The sequence below is a fragment of the Hyla sarda genome, chromosome 5 (genome assembly GCF_029499605.1).
Source record: "Hyla sarda isolate aHylSar1 chromosome 5, aHylSar1.hap1, whole genome shotgun sequence".
Classification (NCBI taxonomy): Eukaryota; Metazoa; Chordata; class Amphibia; order Anura; family Hylidae; genus Hyla; species Hyla sarda.
In genome coordinates this window covers 103,350,906-103,367,942 of record NC_079193.1, presented here as the reverse complement: position 1 = coordinate 103,367,942, position 17,037 = coordinate 103,350,906, and the positions used below count along the sequence as shown (strand labels likewise).

Sequence of the window (17,037 nt, the reverse complement as noted above, 5' to 3'; positions counted from 1 at the left end):
AATTTCTCCTGAGTACAGAAATACCCCATATGTGAGCGTAAAGTGCTCTGTGGGCACACAACATGGCTCAGAAGTGAGAGCGTGCCATGTAGATTTGATGTCTAAATTGGTGATTTGCACAGGGGTGGCTGATTTTACAGCGGTTCTGACCCTATTTTGGAAACTACACCCCTCACTGAATGTAACAAGGGGTATAGGGGGGGAAGGGGATCCCGAGAGCTACAGAGGGGGGGGGGGAGACTGCGGCACATACCTTGCACCGGCACGGCAGTGGGGACCGGCGGCAGGCACAAGTGTAGGAGACAGCGGCATACCCCATATGTGGATGTAAAGTGCTCTGTGGGTGAACTACAATGCTCAGAATAGGAGGAGCGCCATTGGGCTTTTGGTGAGAGAATTTGGTTGGAATAGAAGTGGGAGGCCATGTGTGTTTACAAAGGCCACCGTGGTGCCAGAACTGTGAACCCCCTTTCCCCCCACATGTGACCCCATTTTGGAAACTACACCCCTCACATAATGTAATAAGGGGTACAATGAGCATTTACGCCCCACAGGTGTCTGACAGATTTTTGGAACAGTGTAAATTAGTTTCCAAAATGGGGTCACATGTGGGGGGGGGGGTTCACAGTTCTGGCACCACGGTGGCCTTTGTAAACACACATGGCCTCCCACTTCTATTCCAACCAAATTCTCTCACCAAAAGCCCAATGGCGCTCCTCCTCTTCTGAGCATTGTACTTCACCCGCAGAGCACTTTACATCCACATATGGGGTATGCCGCTGAAAAAATGGGGTTACAAATTTTGGGGGGCTTTTTCTCCAATTACCCCTTGTGAAAATGAAAAAATTGGGGTAACACAAGCATTTTAGTGAAAAAAAATCTAATTTTTCATTTTCACATCCAACTTTAGTAGAAATTTGTCAAGAACCTGTGGGGTGTTAAGGCTCACTGTAGGCCTTGTTACGTTCCTTGAGGGGTGCAGTTTTCAAAATAGTATGCCATGTGTTTTCTTTTTTGCTATTCTGGCACCATAGGGGCTTCCAAAATGCGACATGCCCCCCAAAAACAATTTCAGCAAAATTTGCTTTCCAAAAGCCAAATGTGACTTCTGAGCATTGTAGTGCGCCAGCAGAGCCCTTGATGTCCACACATGGGGTATTTCCATATTCAGAAGAGATGGGGTTTTCAAATTTTGGGGGGCATTTGTAAAAATGTAATATTTGGGGGGAAACCAGCATTTAGTGAAAAAAAAAATTAAATTTACACATCTGAATTTAACGAAAAGTCGCCAAACACCTGAGGGGTGTTAAGGCTCAGCGGACCCCTTGTTTCGTTCCTTGAGGGGTGTAGTTTCCTAAATAGTAGGCCATGTGGGTTTTTTCTGCTGTTCTGGCACCATAGGGGCTTCCTAAATGTGACATACCCCCCAAAAACCATTTCAGAAAAACTCACTCTCCAAAATCCCATTGTCGCTCCTTCCCTTCTGAGCCTTATAGTGCACCCACAGAGCACTTGACTTCCACATATGAGGTATTTCCTTACTGGAGAGAAATTGGGTTACAAATTTTTTTGGGGGGGTTTCTAATATTACCCCTTGTAAAAATTCAAAAACTGGGTCTACAAGAACATGCGAGTGTAAAAAATGAAGATTTTGAATTTTCTCCTTTACTTTGCTGCTATTCCTGTGAAACATCTAAAGGGTTAACAAACTTTCTTAATGACATTTTGAATACTTTGAGGGGTGCAGTGTTTATAATGGGGTCATATATGGGGTATTTCTAATATAAAGGCCCTTCAAATCCACTTCAAAACTGAACTGGCCCCTTAAAAATTCAGATTTAGAAAATTTTGTGAAAAATTGGAAAATTGCTGCTGAACTTTGAAGCCGTCTGATGTCTTCCAAAAGTAAAAACATGTCAACTTTATGATGCAAACATAAAGTAGACATATTGTATTTGTGAATCAATATATCATTTATTTGAAATGCCTGTTTTCCTTACAAGCAGAGAGCTTCAAAGTTAGAAAAATGCTAAATTTTCAATTTTTTATGAAATTTTGGAATTTTTCACCAAGAAATGATGCAGGTATCGACAAAAATGTACCACTAACATGAAGTAGAATATGTCACGAAAAAACAATCTTGGAATCACAATGAAAAGTAAAAGCATCCCAGAGTTATTAATGCTTAAAGTGACAGTGGTCAGAATTGCAAAAAATGCTCCCGTCCCTAGGGTTATAATGGGCTCCGTCCCCAAGGAGTTAAGGGGTTAAAATTGTCCTCTGCTGACCCCTATGACTTTTTTTTTTTTTTACTGTATATAGGGCTATATGAGGACTCATTATTTGATCTTTAGTTTTTATCTATACCATTTTTGTTGTGATGGGACTTTTTGACCCTTTTTATTAATTTTTTATGATAGATTTAGTGACCAAAAATGCACAATTCTTGACTTTGGTATTTCTTTACATGTACTTAATTGACCATGGTTTCATTAACATGATATTTTTATAGTTCAGACATTTATGCACTTGGCAACACCACATATGTTCATGTTTATTTTTGTTCACAATATTTTATTTAAAAAATTTGGAAAAGGGGGGTGATTCAAACTTTTATTAGTTAAGGGTTTAATTCACAATTATTTCCTTTTTTTTTTTGTTTTAAGACCCCATAGGGGACTATTACATGCAATCATTGGATTCCATGCACTGTTCAAGGCTATGCCGTTGCACAGCATTGATCAGGGTTATCAGAGCTCCATTGCTCCAGCTTGCCATGGCTGATTGGAGCTTTGGAGTGCCAATCAGAATTCAGGGAGCCAGGTAATAGATCTCCCACCATCCTCTCAGCTGATTGGGACCCTGCGATTTTACAGCGGTTATCCTAATTGGCCCACTGAGCTATTAAGCAACACTGTCCCACGTTTAGACGCCATGATCAGCTTTGATCGTGTTGTCTAAAGGGTTAATGTTGGACATCAGCCGTGGGTCCTGGTTGCTGAAAGCAACTGAGACCCACCGGGTATGAAGCACGGTCAGCTCTTAAACGCGCGTCATACAGCGAGAGCCAGCAATGGACATAAATACACATCCAATGTTGTTGATGTTTTAAAAGAGGTATTCTTTTAGAGTGGCTTTATAGTATTCCTGCTCTATGCATTCTATGCATAGTAAATAAATAGCAATTCTACTGATCACTATTTATTTACAAACACTTTGTGAGCTGGGTGCGCTGTATCATGTGAGACATGATACATTTGGTGTGCACTTTAAAGGGGTATTCCAGCTTTATATATCTTATCCCCTATCCAAAGGATAGGGGATAAGATGTATGATCACAGGGGCCCAGCCGCTGGGCACCCCAGTGATCTCGGTGCAGCCCCAGGCATTCTGTGTCAGGCGTTGCCTCCGAAACGGGGACGTGACGCCATGCCCCTCTATTCATGTCTATGGGAGGGGCATGATGGCCGCCACGCCCCCTCCAATAGACATAAATGGAGGGGCGTGGTGGGACATCACTAGGGGGCATGGCCGTGAAGTCACGTCCCTGTCTCGAAGGCAATGCCTGGCAAAGAATGCCGGGGGGCTGCACCAAGATCACGGGGGTACCTAGTGGTGGGACCCCTGCGATCATTCATCTTATCCCCTATCCTTTGGGGATAAGATGTAAAAAGCCGGAATACCACTTTAAGTTAGCATGGCACGGGCAGCTGCAGTGGCTTGGTAGGATTGGCCTTTGTTAAAAACTGTGTGACTTTTGCAAAGCATACATGATGTAAAAATCAATAAGCCAGTGAAACCACACCCCAAACACACCACTTGCATACTTGGCAAGGAAAGGCATCTACACCAGTAAAATTTGCTTCTTACATGAGGTGCACACATGTAAGACAGCCTAAACCACCACTGTGCACCAACTGATATATCAGCCCCTTTGTTTCTAATGCCACAGTTTTATTATGCATTTTGTTATATCTCTTTACACAATGAGCAGTGAATGTATAATGTAATTTTTTACACAAATCACCAAACCACTAGTGTTTTATGCTGCATCAGACATAAGTGGCTTCTGTTACCCCTGGGTCATATGTTGGGCATTTATGCTGGTAGCATCTTTTGTTTCTAAGTGCATTGTTTCTCTATAAAACCAATTTAACGCTTCCCTAATGATCTGGATGCCTGTGTCGTGCACAGTCTGCATGCCAGTTTGATCGGAATTATTTGGCAGTATTCATTTCCTCTTGACTGATCCTGCACGGGCAGTTTAATGACCTCTCGTTCTAAAATCATGCTGACATTTTCTACTTGGGGAATTGAACCAGTGATTGTCGTTTAGATAATATTTCTAGTAAAATTAATGGTACATAACTGTTTATCCTTATAATATGGTGCTTGTTTTTTGCCATAGTTTACTTTATATTCATTTTCTCCATTGTTTACTTATCACAGAATTGAGAAATAAATAAAACACATTATTAGAAAATTTACCTTCAGTAATATTCCATAAACCAATAACCAAGAAAGTGGTATTTCAGACCAAGAGGAGCAAACCATTAAGAAGATTTCCTATGGTTCAAAGACAGGACTAACACATTTTATTTTGAGTTGTCTACCAAAACATTTACAATTCTTACAGGAGTTTAATATGCTTTTCTCTGACTGTCAAATAACCCAGAATATACAATAATCTGGTACCTAGTGAATGTTTTCATGACACAATTAGTTTTTCTGTAATGTTATCAAAAGCCAAAATAACGTCATAAAGGTAAAGATGATAAAAAAAATTGTGATTTATAGGAAGATGTACATTACATTAAATAGTGTCTGTAGTGTTATAAAAATGGGTGTAACGATGCTGGATGGGGATCCACTGACCTGAGTGTCTGTTGACACGGGCTGTATCGGGGAGCGGCAGGCGACACCCAGGTCACTACCCCTGATATGACTCGACCACACAGGTAGCTGAGCGAGGCGAAGTACAGTAGGATGAGGCAGAGGTGTAGTTGGACTTAGCAGACGGTCATGGCAGGTGGCAAAGGTGTGTAGTCAAATAACGTAGCAGAAGGGTCAGAACACGGGCAAGGTAAACAGACAGTATGGAATGCTTAATCTGAGGCAAATGGCACTGAATATCCGGCAGGGAAGAGTGGGAGGTGCAGGGACTTATAGAATAGTGTCAAGTGTTTTCCATAATTATGGGCATACTGGCCCTTTAAATTTCAGAGCTCCGGCGCGCGTGCCCTAGGGAACGCGCACACCGGAGCTAACAGGCAGAGGAAGAAGCAGCAGAGGAGCGTGGTAAGTGTTGTTATACATGGTTTAGAAATATAATGCATATGGCTCAATGACTGTTTGGGAAGCGAAACAAGTGATTTGTAGATCTGTTAGAAACATAAAGCTTTGACCTTTATAAAAATGTATTATGAAATCAATCATCACAGAATTTTGGGCCTTAAACATAATAGTGTTAAAAGGTTGACATTCACTTTATACTTTCATGTATGGTTGTGGTTCCTGTGTTGTGGTACAATCTTCTTTCTTTAAAGGGGTTCTCCGGTGCTTAAACATCTTATCCCCTATCCAAAGGACAGGGGATAAGATGCCTGATCGCGGGAGTCCCGCCGCTGGGGACCCCCGGGATCATGCACACGGCACCCCGTTTCTAATCAGTCCCCAGAGTGTGTTCACTCCGGGTCTGATAGCTATCACGCCCCCTCCCGTAGACTTGCATTGAGGGGCGGAGCGTGACGTCACACGCCGCCCGCCCTGTAGTCGCCGGTAATCATTCCCGGAGCGAACACGCTCCGGGGATTGATTACAAACGGGGTGCAGCGAGCATGATCCCGGGGGTCCCCAGCGGCGGGACTCCCGCGATCAGGCATCTTATCCCCTATCCTTTGGATAGGGGATAAGATGTTTAAGCACCGGAGAACCCCTTTAAAATGGATTGGTTCTTTAACCCCTTAAGGACGCAGCCCTTATTCACCTTAAGGACTGAGCCCTTTTTCGCAATTCTGACCACCATCGCTTTACGAATGAATAACTCGAAAACGCTTTTACCAAATATTTTGATTCTGAGATTGTTTTTTCGTGACATATTCTACTTTATTTTGGTGGTAAATTTTCGGTGTTACTTGCATCCTTTTTTGGTGAAAAATCCCAAAATGTCATGAAAATTTTGAAAATTTTGCATTTTTCTAACTTTGAAGCTCTCTACTTGTAAGGAAAATGGATATTCCCAATAAAAAAAAAAAATTATTCACAAATACAATATCTCCACTTTATGTTGGCATCATAAAATGGCCATATTTTTGCTTTTTGAAAAAATTAGAGGGCTTCAAAGTAGAGCAGCAATTTTCAAAAATTTCATGAAAATTGCTAAATCTGAAGGGACAGATGTTACAGAACTACAACTCCCAACATGCCTGGGCAGTCTAGGCATGCTGAGAGTTGTAGTTTGGCAACATCTGGAGGGCTACCATTTGGGTACCACTGTAACAGTGGTCTCCAAACTGTGTCCCTCCAGATGTTGCAAAACTACAACTCCCAGCATGCCCAGTTTGGCCTTCCTAGGGTTGCCACAGTAAAGATCACTTTACTTTCACTTTCATTCCCCCCCCCCCCCCCCGCGTCGTTTCCATACCCGTGCCTGTCTCCAGCGATGGTCAAGGGTCCCCAGGCATTTTCTCCTCCAGGTGCCGGCCTCTATCTTCTCCCCACGTTTCCCACGATATCCAGGCATGCCACGATATCCTGTGCTGCCATTGGTCAGAATCAGTTCTGACCAATGGCAGGGAATAGGAGGAGATCGTAGCACTGCGACCTCGCTCCTAGCCCTCAGGATGATCGGGGCTGTCACTGACAGCTCCGATCATCCCTATTTTCCAGGTGATCGGGTCACCAGAGACCCGATCAGCCCGGAATAGCAGAAAATCGCATGTCTGAATTGGCATGCGATTTTCTGCGATCGCCGACATAGGACCTCCCTGGGCGATGTGCAGGGATGCCTGCTGAATGTTTTCAGCAGGCATCCAGGTCCAGTCCCCAACCGGCTAGCGGTGGGGACCGAAATTCCCACGGGCGTATGCATACACCCCACGTCCTTAAGGACTCAGGATGCAGGGCATATGCATACGCCCGGCGTACCGAAGAGGTTAACCGATTGTTGTCTAGGGATGAGCCAGCTCGTTCTGACACAGCAAGCAGTGTATGGTGCGGGCTCCCGACTCGTGCCCACACCATATCGGCCGGCAACCAGCTGATTCCTGTAGCTCGGGGCCGGCGTTAACAGCCGACATGCGGCAAACGCCACGACCAGCTATGAACCCTTTAGATCATCGATGTCAAAGTTGACAGCGGCGTCTAAAAGGACATTTAAACCATACCTGGTGGTCCAGTGTGGTGGATCCCCTCCCCACTGTGGAGGTAGACAGAGGGCTTACCTCTCCTGCTGCTGCTGTCCTCTGTGATTAATAGAGCCTGGCTGAACCAGGCTTTATCAATCAGGCGCAGAGCATGCAGATCAATGTGGTTTTTTGGAAGCACATTGATCTGTATGAGGAATCTATTGATTCCTCCTAAAAGTCCCCTAAAACAAGAGTGAAATAAAAGGTTTATAAAAACACCCATTAGCCCCTTCCATAGTAAAAGTGTGAATCACCACCCTTTTCCCAAATTCCATATAAAGAATATGTAAACATAATGAAATAAACATATGTGGTATCGCCACGTGCGTAAATGTCTGAATTAGTTAAACCACACGGTCAATGGCGTACACGTAAAAAAAAAGATCCAAAGTCTAAAATTGTGTAATTTTGTTCACTTTGTATACCCTAAAAAAATGTGTAAGCGATCAAAAAGTCCCATTCAAACAAGAATGGTACTGATAAAAACTTCAGATCACGGCAAAAAAAAAAATGGTCTCTCAAACCGGAAAAATAAAAAAGTTATAGGGGTCAGACAATTTTACACATACTAATTTTGGTGCATGCAGTAAAAAATGTTTTAAAGTAGTAAAATAAAATAAAACCTATGTAAGTTAGGTATCCTTGTAACCGTATGAATGTTAGGAGCAGAAAAAAATGACCCTTCTGATAGCGCTGCTGGTTCAAATAAGGAGTGGATCCAAGCCAGGAGTATTAGAAAACACTGTGGTGGTTTATTAACATAAACAAAAATAATAAAACATGCAGGTATGACGCTTTTCGGGGAGCCACCCCCTTCCTCAGATCAGTCTGGGGACATCAGGTACATACAGAGTTTAAATAGAAGGACAATTGGCGCCAAAAACTAAAAATGGGGCGGAGCCAGAGTCCCACAACATAGGTAATATTCACAGTAATTCAACACCAATTCAACACCAATTACTGTGAATATTGCCTATGTTGTGGGACTCTGGCTCTGCCCCCTTATTTAGTTTTTGGCGCCAATTGTCCTTCTATTTAAACTCTGTATGTACCTGATGTCCCCAGACTGATCTGAGGAAGGGGGTGGCTCTCCCGAAACGCATCATCCCTGCATGTTTTATTATTTTTTATTATACTCCTGGCTTGGATCCACTTCTTATTTGAACCAGCAGCGCCATCAGAAGGGTCGTTTTTTTCTGCTTCTAACATTGATTCTCATCAGGATTGGATCATTCCGTTTCCTGTGACCTGGGCTCTGCAGCTGGCTCTTCACCCCCTTGAGAAACCCCTGTGTGGGTTGATATTCGAATGTCCTATTTGCTTCTGGTAAGCGGCCACTACTTAAGGGCACTCTGTGTCTGGTGACGCCTCCTGTCACATCCTCACTGATTGTTTTTGTTGGTCTCTTTTGTTTCTTTTGTAACCGTATGGACCTACAGAATAAAGATATGTGTCATTTTTACAGAAAGTGCACTGCATAGAATCAGAAGGCCCCAAAAGTCACGAAATGGTGTTTTTTTTTTTTTCCCAATGCTGCCCCACAAATATTTTTTTTCTGATTTTGCTGTAAATTTTGTGGTGAAATGATTGATGTCATTATAAAGTAAAATTGCTAGTGCAAAAAAAAAAAGCCCTTATAATGGGTCTGTATGTGCAAAATTGAAAGTGTTATGATTTTTAGAAGGTGATGAGGAAAAAACAAAAGTGCAAAAACTGAAAAACCCTGCGTCCTTAAGGGTTTAAAGGGGTATTCTGGTGGAAAACATTTTTTTTTTTAAATAAACTGGTGCCAGAAACGTAAACAGATGTGTAAATTATTGCTATGAAAAAATCTTTACCCTTCCAGTACTTTTAAGCAGCTGTATGCTACAGAGGAAATTATTTTATTTTTTAATTTATTTTTTGTTTTGGCCACAGTGCTCTCTGCTGACACCTGATGCCGGTGACAGGAACTGTCAAAAACAGGAGAAAATCCCCATAGCAAACCTATACTGCTCTGGACAGTTCCTGATATGTCAGTAGAGAGCACTGTGGACAAGACAAAAAAGAAATTCAAAAAGAATTTCCTCTGTAGCATACAGCTGCTTAAAAGTACTGGAAGGGTAAAGATTTTTTTAACTGAAGTAATTTACAAACCTGTTTAACTTTTTGGCATCAGTTGATAAAAAAAAAAAAAAATACCCCTTTAAGAAAATCCAAGCCAAAGATCCATTTTATTTACCAAAACCCTTGACATGTCATAGAGAAGGTTGGGACCACCACTGACCATTAGAATGAGCAAAGAGAAATGAACTGGCAGTGATCTCCTTCCAGCTTCGCAAAACAGCTCTTATTATAAGTCTAATGATCTTCCAGTGAAGCTAAACAGAGATCGCTATGAGCCGGAGAGTAAAGTGTTAAGAAACACTTTTTCCCTACACATTCTGTTTACCAGAGGAGATCTAAGCACTGTTACCCTGGCAAATCAAAATGTATCTGTGAGACATCATAATTATTATTTTTTTTTAATACCAGGTACATTTAATGAGTTTTTGATATTTTTTTGTCTCAACACTCAGAACCCCAGTGGTACAAGCAACTGAGGTTACTATAATATGTCAGATTTTTCCTCATAGCTACCTTATATGATAACAACTAAATCGCATCAACTAAAGTGCTGGCTGACTTATTCTTTGTCTGTATTACACATACGGGGGAGTGGCTACCCCCATGTTGGCTTTGCACCCCACCCACCTCTATCAGGTGTGTATATAAGGTGTCTTGGATGTTCCAGATCCTGCCATGCTTACTGAACTGTTCACACAGAGGCATATTCACAGTGTAGGGTCCGTCCCAATGAGGCCACCTTATCGCGGTGGGACGGTCCAAGCTATTTGAACGCCGGCAGAGACAAATTTGCGAGCTAAGTGCCTCACTATCTCATAGTTTCACATTTGCATCTATTACACCATAGCTGTATAGCTCTCCATGTTTTATCTGCATGTTCATGTTTCACCTATGTCCTTGTGCTGGCAGTGTGCTGCTGCATTCTTCTGTTGCTGTATATCTAGCCTAGTAGCGTGCACCTGCAGGCCAGGTCCATATTATAGTTTGGTATCAACTAAAGTGCTGGCTGACATATTCTTTGTCTACCTTATATGATAGGTAGTGTTGAGCGGCATAGGCCATATTCGAATTCGCGAATATTCGCGAATATATGGACGAATATTTGTCATATATTTGCGAATATTCGCATATTCGTTATATTCTCGTTTTATTTTCGCGCACGCAAAAATTCGCGCGTGCGAAAATTAACATATGAGAAAATTCGCATATGCGAAAATTAACATATGCTAATTTTCTTATATGCGAATTTTCGCACGCCACTCTCACACAGTAGTATTATAGCCTTCTTTACACCACACAAGCTGGAAGCAGAGAGGGGTGATCACTGTGATGTGTACTGTGAAGAAAAAAAAAAAAAAAAAAATGAATATTCGTAATTACGAATATATAGCGCTATATTCGCAAAATTCGCGAATTCGCGAATATGCGATATTCGCGAATAATATTCGAATTGCGAATATTCGCGAGCAACACTAATGATAGGTACCCTGAACACATATCAACAGAGATTACTAAACAAGATACTAATGGGACAGGTACACATAATAACAAGAATTGCAGAATATATATAACAGAGCAAAAACATAACAGGACGGAAAACCATGGCAATACAAAGTGCATGTGTACACACAGAGACAAAATGCGAAGTGAATTCATATCAAATCAGCAGGAAGCTGGAGGCCTGATATTGGCCAGAATAATTGACAGAAAGCTGGCCAGAGTGCAACATGCACAAAGTGACCAGAGGAGACATTACAGCTGCAATCACAATTTGACCATGATATGTAAGGACTTAAACTGCCAGGATTGGAGGATTCTCTGGTCCTGGCAGCATTGGAGCCCTGCAATCATAGGCCATGAAAGAGTGGCAGTATAGCCCAAGTCCCTTAAGGGGTCGGCATGTAAACACATATGGTTGGTTACTAATATTATCTTTCATGAATGTTAGATATATAATCAATATAATTATAAAGTGTGTGCATGTATATTAGGGTGTTTCATTTTTCCAAAGATGTGATTTTCATATGACTTTGCTTACGCCCTGAGTCTCAGTGATGTCAAAGATATATATGCCAAATTTCAAGAAGATTGAATAATATTTAGGGGTTGCACACATTGATCACTTTTATCTCAAACTAGTGACATTTCTAATATTGAAATGCTTTGTACTAATGGGCTTCTCATGTATTTCTTTCAACCAAACCAATGGGAACCAAAAGAGGAATTTGACTGCTAGAAAAGGTGCCTAGTGGGGAGTTTTTAGGTACTCTGCTCCCTTCAAAGGAACAAGTACTTTTAGTTACTTTAGTTATACAAAGAAATGAAAGAAACACTTTTGGATGCTGCTAAATCAACCAGTACTAAACTACAGGAAGTGTGGAGGAAAGCAAATATCCCTGTTAAGACGGAGAAGAATATCTGTTCTGGTATACAGAAGCTGCACATAGAGTACCAAAATCTGGGTAAAGAGAAATCGAGAAACATGGATAAAGCAAATGTGAAACGGCAGATTTGGAAAGGTGATCTCGTCGAGTTATTTGACATTTCTGGGCAAAATGTGATGGACATGACTTGTGTATCACAAGAAGATAAAGAATTTCTAAGGTCTCAATAAGACAATCGTACGAGTGCCTCAATGAGTGGAGTAGACACGGCTTTTGCCTTGAAGATAAGAACTAAGGAGGAGATTTATCAAAATCTGTCCAGAGAAAAAGTTGCCCAGTTGTCCATAGCAACCAATCAGATTGCTGCTTTCATTTTTCAAAGGCCTTGTTAAAAATGAAAGAAGCAATCTGATTGGTTGCTATGGGCAACTCAGCAACTTTTCCTCTGGACAGGTTTTGATAAATCTCGCCCTAAGTGTTCAAAAGAAGAAATGATTCATTTAAAAATAAACATAAAAAAGACAGTTATACTGGAAGACTCATCTCCATCATCATCAGCACCTAGTGACGAAGAGGCCGAGTTTTCGCTTCCAGCAACAAAAAAATTATGTTGAAATCCTAGATTAAAACCTCTTGATCGGACACTCACGTCTACTTGGGATCGAGAACAGCCATGTGAACACTTTTAAGTGGTCAATGATACCACAGAAAGAGGAATTGCTCTGATAAAAAAAGTTTAACAAATCGGTCAGGGACGAACAACAAAAACAATTCTTGTTGAGGGTAGTCGAGCATCACAGAAAAATCGTCACCAAGCGAGCAAAAGAAGGGATCGCATCATTCAAAGTTGATTAATCAACTCATGTTTTGCTTATCATACTACCTATTAAAGGGGTATTCCGGATTTTTTTTTTTATTTGACTATGCTACAGGGGCTGTAAAGTTAGTGTAGTTCATAATATAGTGTACCTGTGTGTGACGGTTTTCTCACAATCCTTCTGTGATTTTCACCTCACTATTTATTTTTACCAGCATACAAAATGACTGTTGTCTCAGATTTTTTCCAGCTTGCAATGCAGCCAAAACCGGACTCACTAGTCAGCTGATGACAGGGAGCCTGTCTGCTTCAATGGGTGGAGGGATCAATCTTCAACAATGCAACAGCTGGAGGCACCCTGATTGAAAACCACAGGTCTGCAGTTCATTTGTGTTTCAATGGGTGGGGTGGCTGATGTGTGAGAGGGAGGAAAATGGCATTGTGGCATTTGTAGTAAAAAAAACTGAAGTCAAACAGGAAATACCAGTTCACAAAAAGCTAGCCACAGTGTTTAGGTAATCTCACAACATAGCCATTTAGCCCCAAGACAAGCACAGATCCTTCCTAAGCATGTCCATTACTGTCTTCCAGGTACGTACTAAAATCACCTTATGGAGGATCTTAATCTTAGTGTCTGGTTTTAATATTATTTTAAGTTTGTGATTTCTAGTTCTCCCAATAAAAGTTATTAACATTGAAAAATCATATTTGTTGCCAACTTTTACAAAACTGATCAAAATGTGCAACCTCTAAATATTATCCAATCTTCTTGAAATTTGGCATATATATATATATATATAATATATATCTTTTACATCACTGAGACTCGGGGTGTAAGCAAAGTCTGCAAAAATGTTACATTACATTTTTTGCCTTACAAAATGAAACACCCTAATGTATATTTATTATTAGCACTGCTATTATAGTTGACAATAATTATTGCCCATTATTATAAGTACTGCTATTATAGATGACAATAAGTTTTGCCCATATGTGTTAATTTTATTTTTATTTCACAGACTGTCTCACATTTTTTCCCCTTTAGAATCTCATTTGGCTTCCATGACTTCTGCTTATTCCACATTTTGACTTTAGCAGTATAGTTTCTTGATTTGTATGCTTTTGTGTCCTCCATTCCACAGCACAGCTTGACAACGGCAAAATAAAATATTCTGATGAATGTATCATTATTTCTAAACATCGTCATGAAAGCCAAAGAGATTTCAAAACCACACAACATTCCCAGTCAATTTGCAATGTTGTAATAGCTCAGTTATACAGGATACCACATACAGTGTATATTGAATATTGCTTTACAGTAGAACATATTATGCATTGTAATGCTATATCCATCTCCTTTTCAAAATGGTAAGCGCTCAAGCTAATACAATTAACATTGATTTCTCCAGACATGAGAAACTGTAACCACTGTTTAATGTGTAAGATGTAAAAGCTAAAGCAATCTTGATGTTTAAAATATTTGGGGACAAATAAGTAGTAGTTTTCACTTTTCAGTTAGATTATCTTTTATGTGTTCTGTCAACTTTTTGTAATGACTGGATTATGCTAGGTTTTTAAAGGGAGTCTATAAATGAAAAATGTTGTCTCATTCAAATATTTGTTAAATGGGCACTGTCACCAACTTTATTTTTTGATATGTTGTAGTACTTATGTACTACAACATATCTCTAATATACTTTTATATATATTTTTTCATTAAAAAGGTTTAATTTACATTTAAAAACAGGCCACTGAAAAAGTACTGATTTTGGAGTGGCAATCAGTTCTTTTTCAGTTAGGCTGCACTCGCTCCCTGCCTGTCAATCAGACAGGCGGGAGCGAGCGCATTGGCTCCCCGGCCACTGGCTGGAAGGCCACTCCTCCCGCACATCGCCGCCGCCGCCTCGTTGCCGCCGCTGTCCCTGCACGCCCGCTGCCGGACTCCGCAGTAACTGCAAGTGTAATGAGGGAACGGGGTATGCGGGGCGGGGGGGGGGGTTGGGGGGGGAGGAGTGAACGGGCTAGTGCCGTAGCGGGGGGGGGGAGGAGTGAACTGGATAGTGTCGTAGCGGGGTGGGGGAAACGGGCTAGCAAAAAAAAAAAATAGGATGGTGGGAGCTACCCTTTAAACATACTTAGTAGACATGTAGAGAAGTAAGCATACATATAGTAATAGGCCTTCTGTATTGTATTTTGCAGAGAGCAGTAAGTTAGAGGTCTGGGCCAGCTGTCACATCATTGTCATCTGACATCAGGATTACAATGAAAAGGAATCTCTGTTATAAAGCTGCAGGCAGATAGCACAAGATCACACCATTCACAATAGGTGGTAGCTACAATTTACCTCCTCCTCCCTTCCCTTTTTATATTGAACATAGCACACAGCGTACTTATAACACTCCCTATAGGTCATTACCTTACCAGGTTCACATTGTTATGTCAAGGGGCCTGCTCGAGTTCAGCTGTTTCAGACTTATCAAGCCCAGCAGTGCAAAAAGTGCTAACAGATTATCCTATATGGTTAAGGTAAGGTTTGGTTTTTATATGACAGTTTGTCCACTTGTTTTATTGGCATGTAATGGCATTTGCCCCATGCACTAGTGGCCTTAATCTAGTTAACTAGTGACTATGCTTGGGCCATGTTTTTTTGGTATGAAATACAATTTATCCTATTGGTTTATATGATAATAGATGCTTCAAAGTAGATTAATGTAACTCAGGCTGAAGCCATAGTCAAGTTGCTATGTTTACATGAAACTCAGTATGAAATGGTCAGATGCTTATAAAAGGGGGTGATCACTCACCTCACATGGTTATGCCACAATCTAGACACGATCGGTCACAAAGGGGAAAGGCAGGTGTCTATCTTTCTACTTTTATGTCCAGTGGCAACAAATGCACAACCAAAATGATGCAGGAAAATAAATCAGACACTCTCCTCCAGTAGGTATCAACATGATCTAAAGATAGATTTAAGAAAAAGGAATTATTGTCTCCAGAAAATGTAAATGGGAAAAATTATTTCAAAAGTTTTGTGTAGGTTTTTGAGCAAGCACAAATTTGTGCCTTGTTTTACACCGTAATTTTTGGGTGAAAGCAGTTACAGGAAGTTACCGTATTTTTCGCCGTATAAGACGCACTTTTTCTTCCCCAAAACTGGGGGGAAAAAGTTGGTGCATCTTATACGCCGAATACACCCCTATCGCGGCGGTCCCTGCGGCCATCAACGGCCGGAACCCGCGGCTAATACAGGACATCACCGATCGCGGTGATGCCCTGTATTAACCCTTCAGATGCGGCAATCAAAGCTGACCGCCGCGTCTGAAGGGAAAGTGACACTAACCTGGCTGTTCAGTCGGGCTGTTCGGGACCGCCGCGGTTTCACCGTGGCGGTCCCGAACAGCCAGACTGAATAGCCGGGTTAGTGCTTACAGGACACCGGGAGGGACCTTACCTGCCTACTCGGTGTCTTCTCCATTCAGGGATCCCCTGTATGGCCGGCGCTCTCCTTCCTCGTCATCACGTCGTCGCATACGTGCGTCGGCGTGCGTAACTTCGTGATGGCTGCGACGGAGAGCGAGGATACCAGGCCAGCAGCAGAGATGTTCGGGAGCGACGGGGACACGGCGACAACGATGGAGCGACATCCAGGGCGGCGGTGATGGGTCCGGAGCGGCGGGGACACGTGAGTATTACCTCCTATGCAGTGGTCTTCAATCTGCGAACCTCCAGATGTTGCAAAACTACAACTTCCAGCATGGCCGGACAGCCAACGGCTGTCTGGGCATGCTGGGAGTTGAAGTTTTGCAACATCTGGAGGTTTGCAGGTTGAAGACCACTATTGGGTTCAAAATCTTTATTTTTTTAGATTTTGCACCTATAAATTGGGTGCGTATTATACGCCGGTGCGTTCTATAGGACAAAAAATACGGTAAATGAGACTTACTTTTCTTAAAAATGTAGACAATAGAAAATACGGAGCACTCCTCTGGTTACTTGCTTGAATCACTTGATGCTTTATTTCATATTAACATACATTCATGCAAGGGAGCGGACAGAAGCGGTAGTGTGGGTGGCCAACGGACCATATCATGTGATGTGGTGCTTCAAGTGATTCAAGCAAGTAACCGAGTGAGTGCTCCGTATTTTCTACTGTCTACATTATTGAAGATTACCTGCCTTTCACATGAGCACCCAGTAAAGGTTATTTAATGTTGGGTAAGCAGCCAGACAGGACACTGTGGGTCCGGAAATGGTAGCTACAGTGGTGCCGAGGTATCTGTTTGGTCTAGTTCAAAGGAGACTTACAATGTGCCTGATGAAA

General features: G+C 41.7%; 1 long non-coding RNA gene across 1 annotated transcript in view; it reads right to left on the bottom strand.

Annotated features, from left to right (window-relative positions):
* Nucleotides 1–15,549: 15,549 nt before the first annotated feature.
* Nucleotides 15,550–17,037, bottom strand: part of LOC130273368 (uncharacterized) — an 82,447-nt gene continuing 80,959 nt past the window's right edge. Inside the window, exon 7 of the long non-coding RNA XR_008843970.1 lies at nt 15,550–15,673. This is a non-coding gene — a long non-coding RNA (uncharacterized LOC130273368). The remainder of the gene's footprint in view (nt 15,674–17,037) is intronic.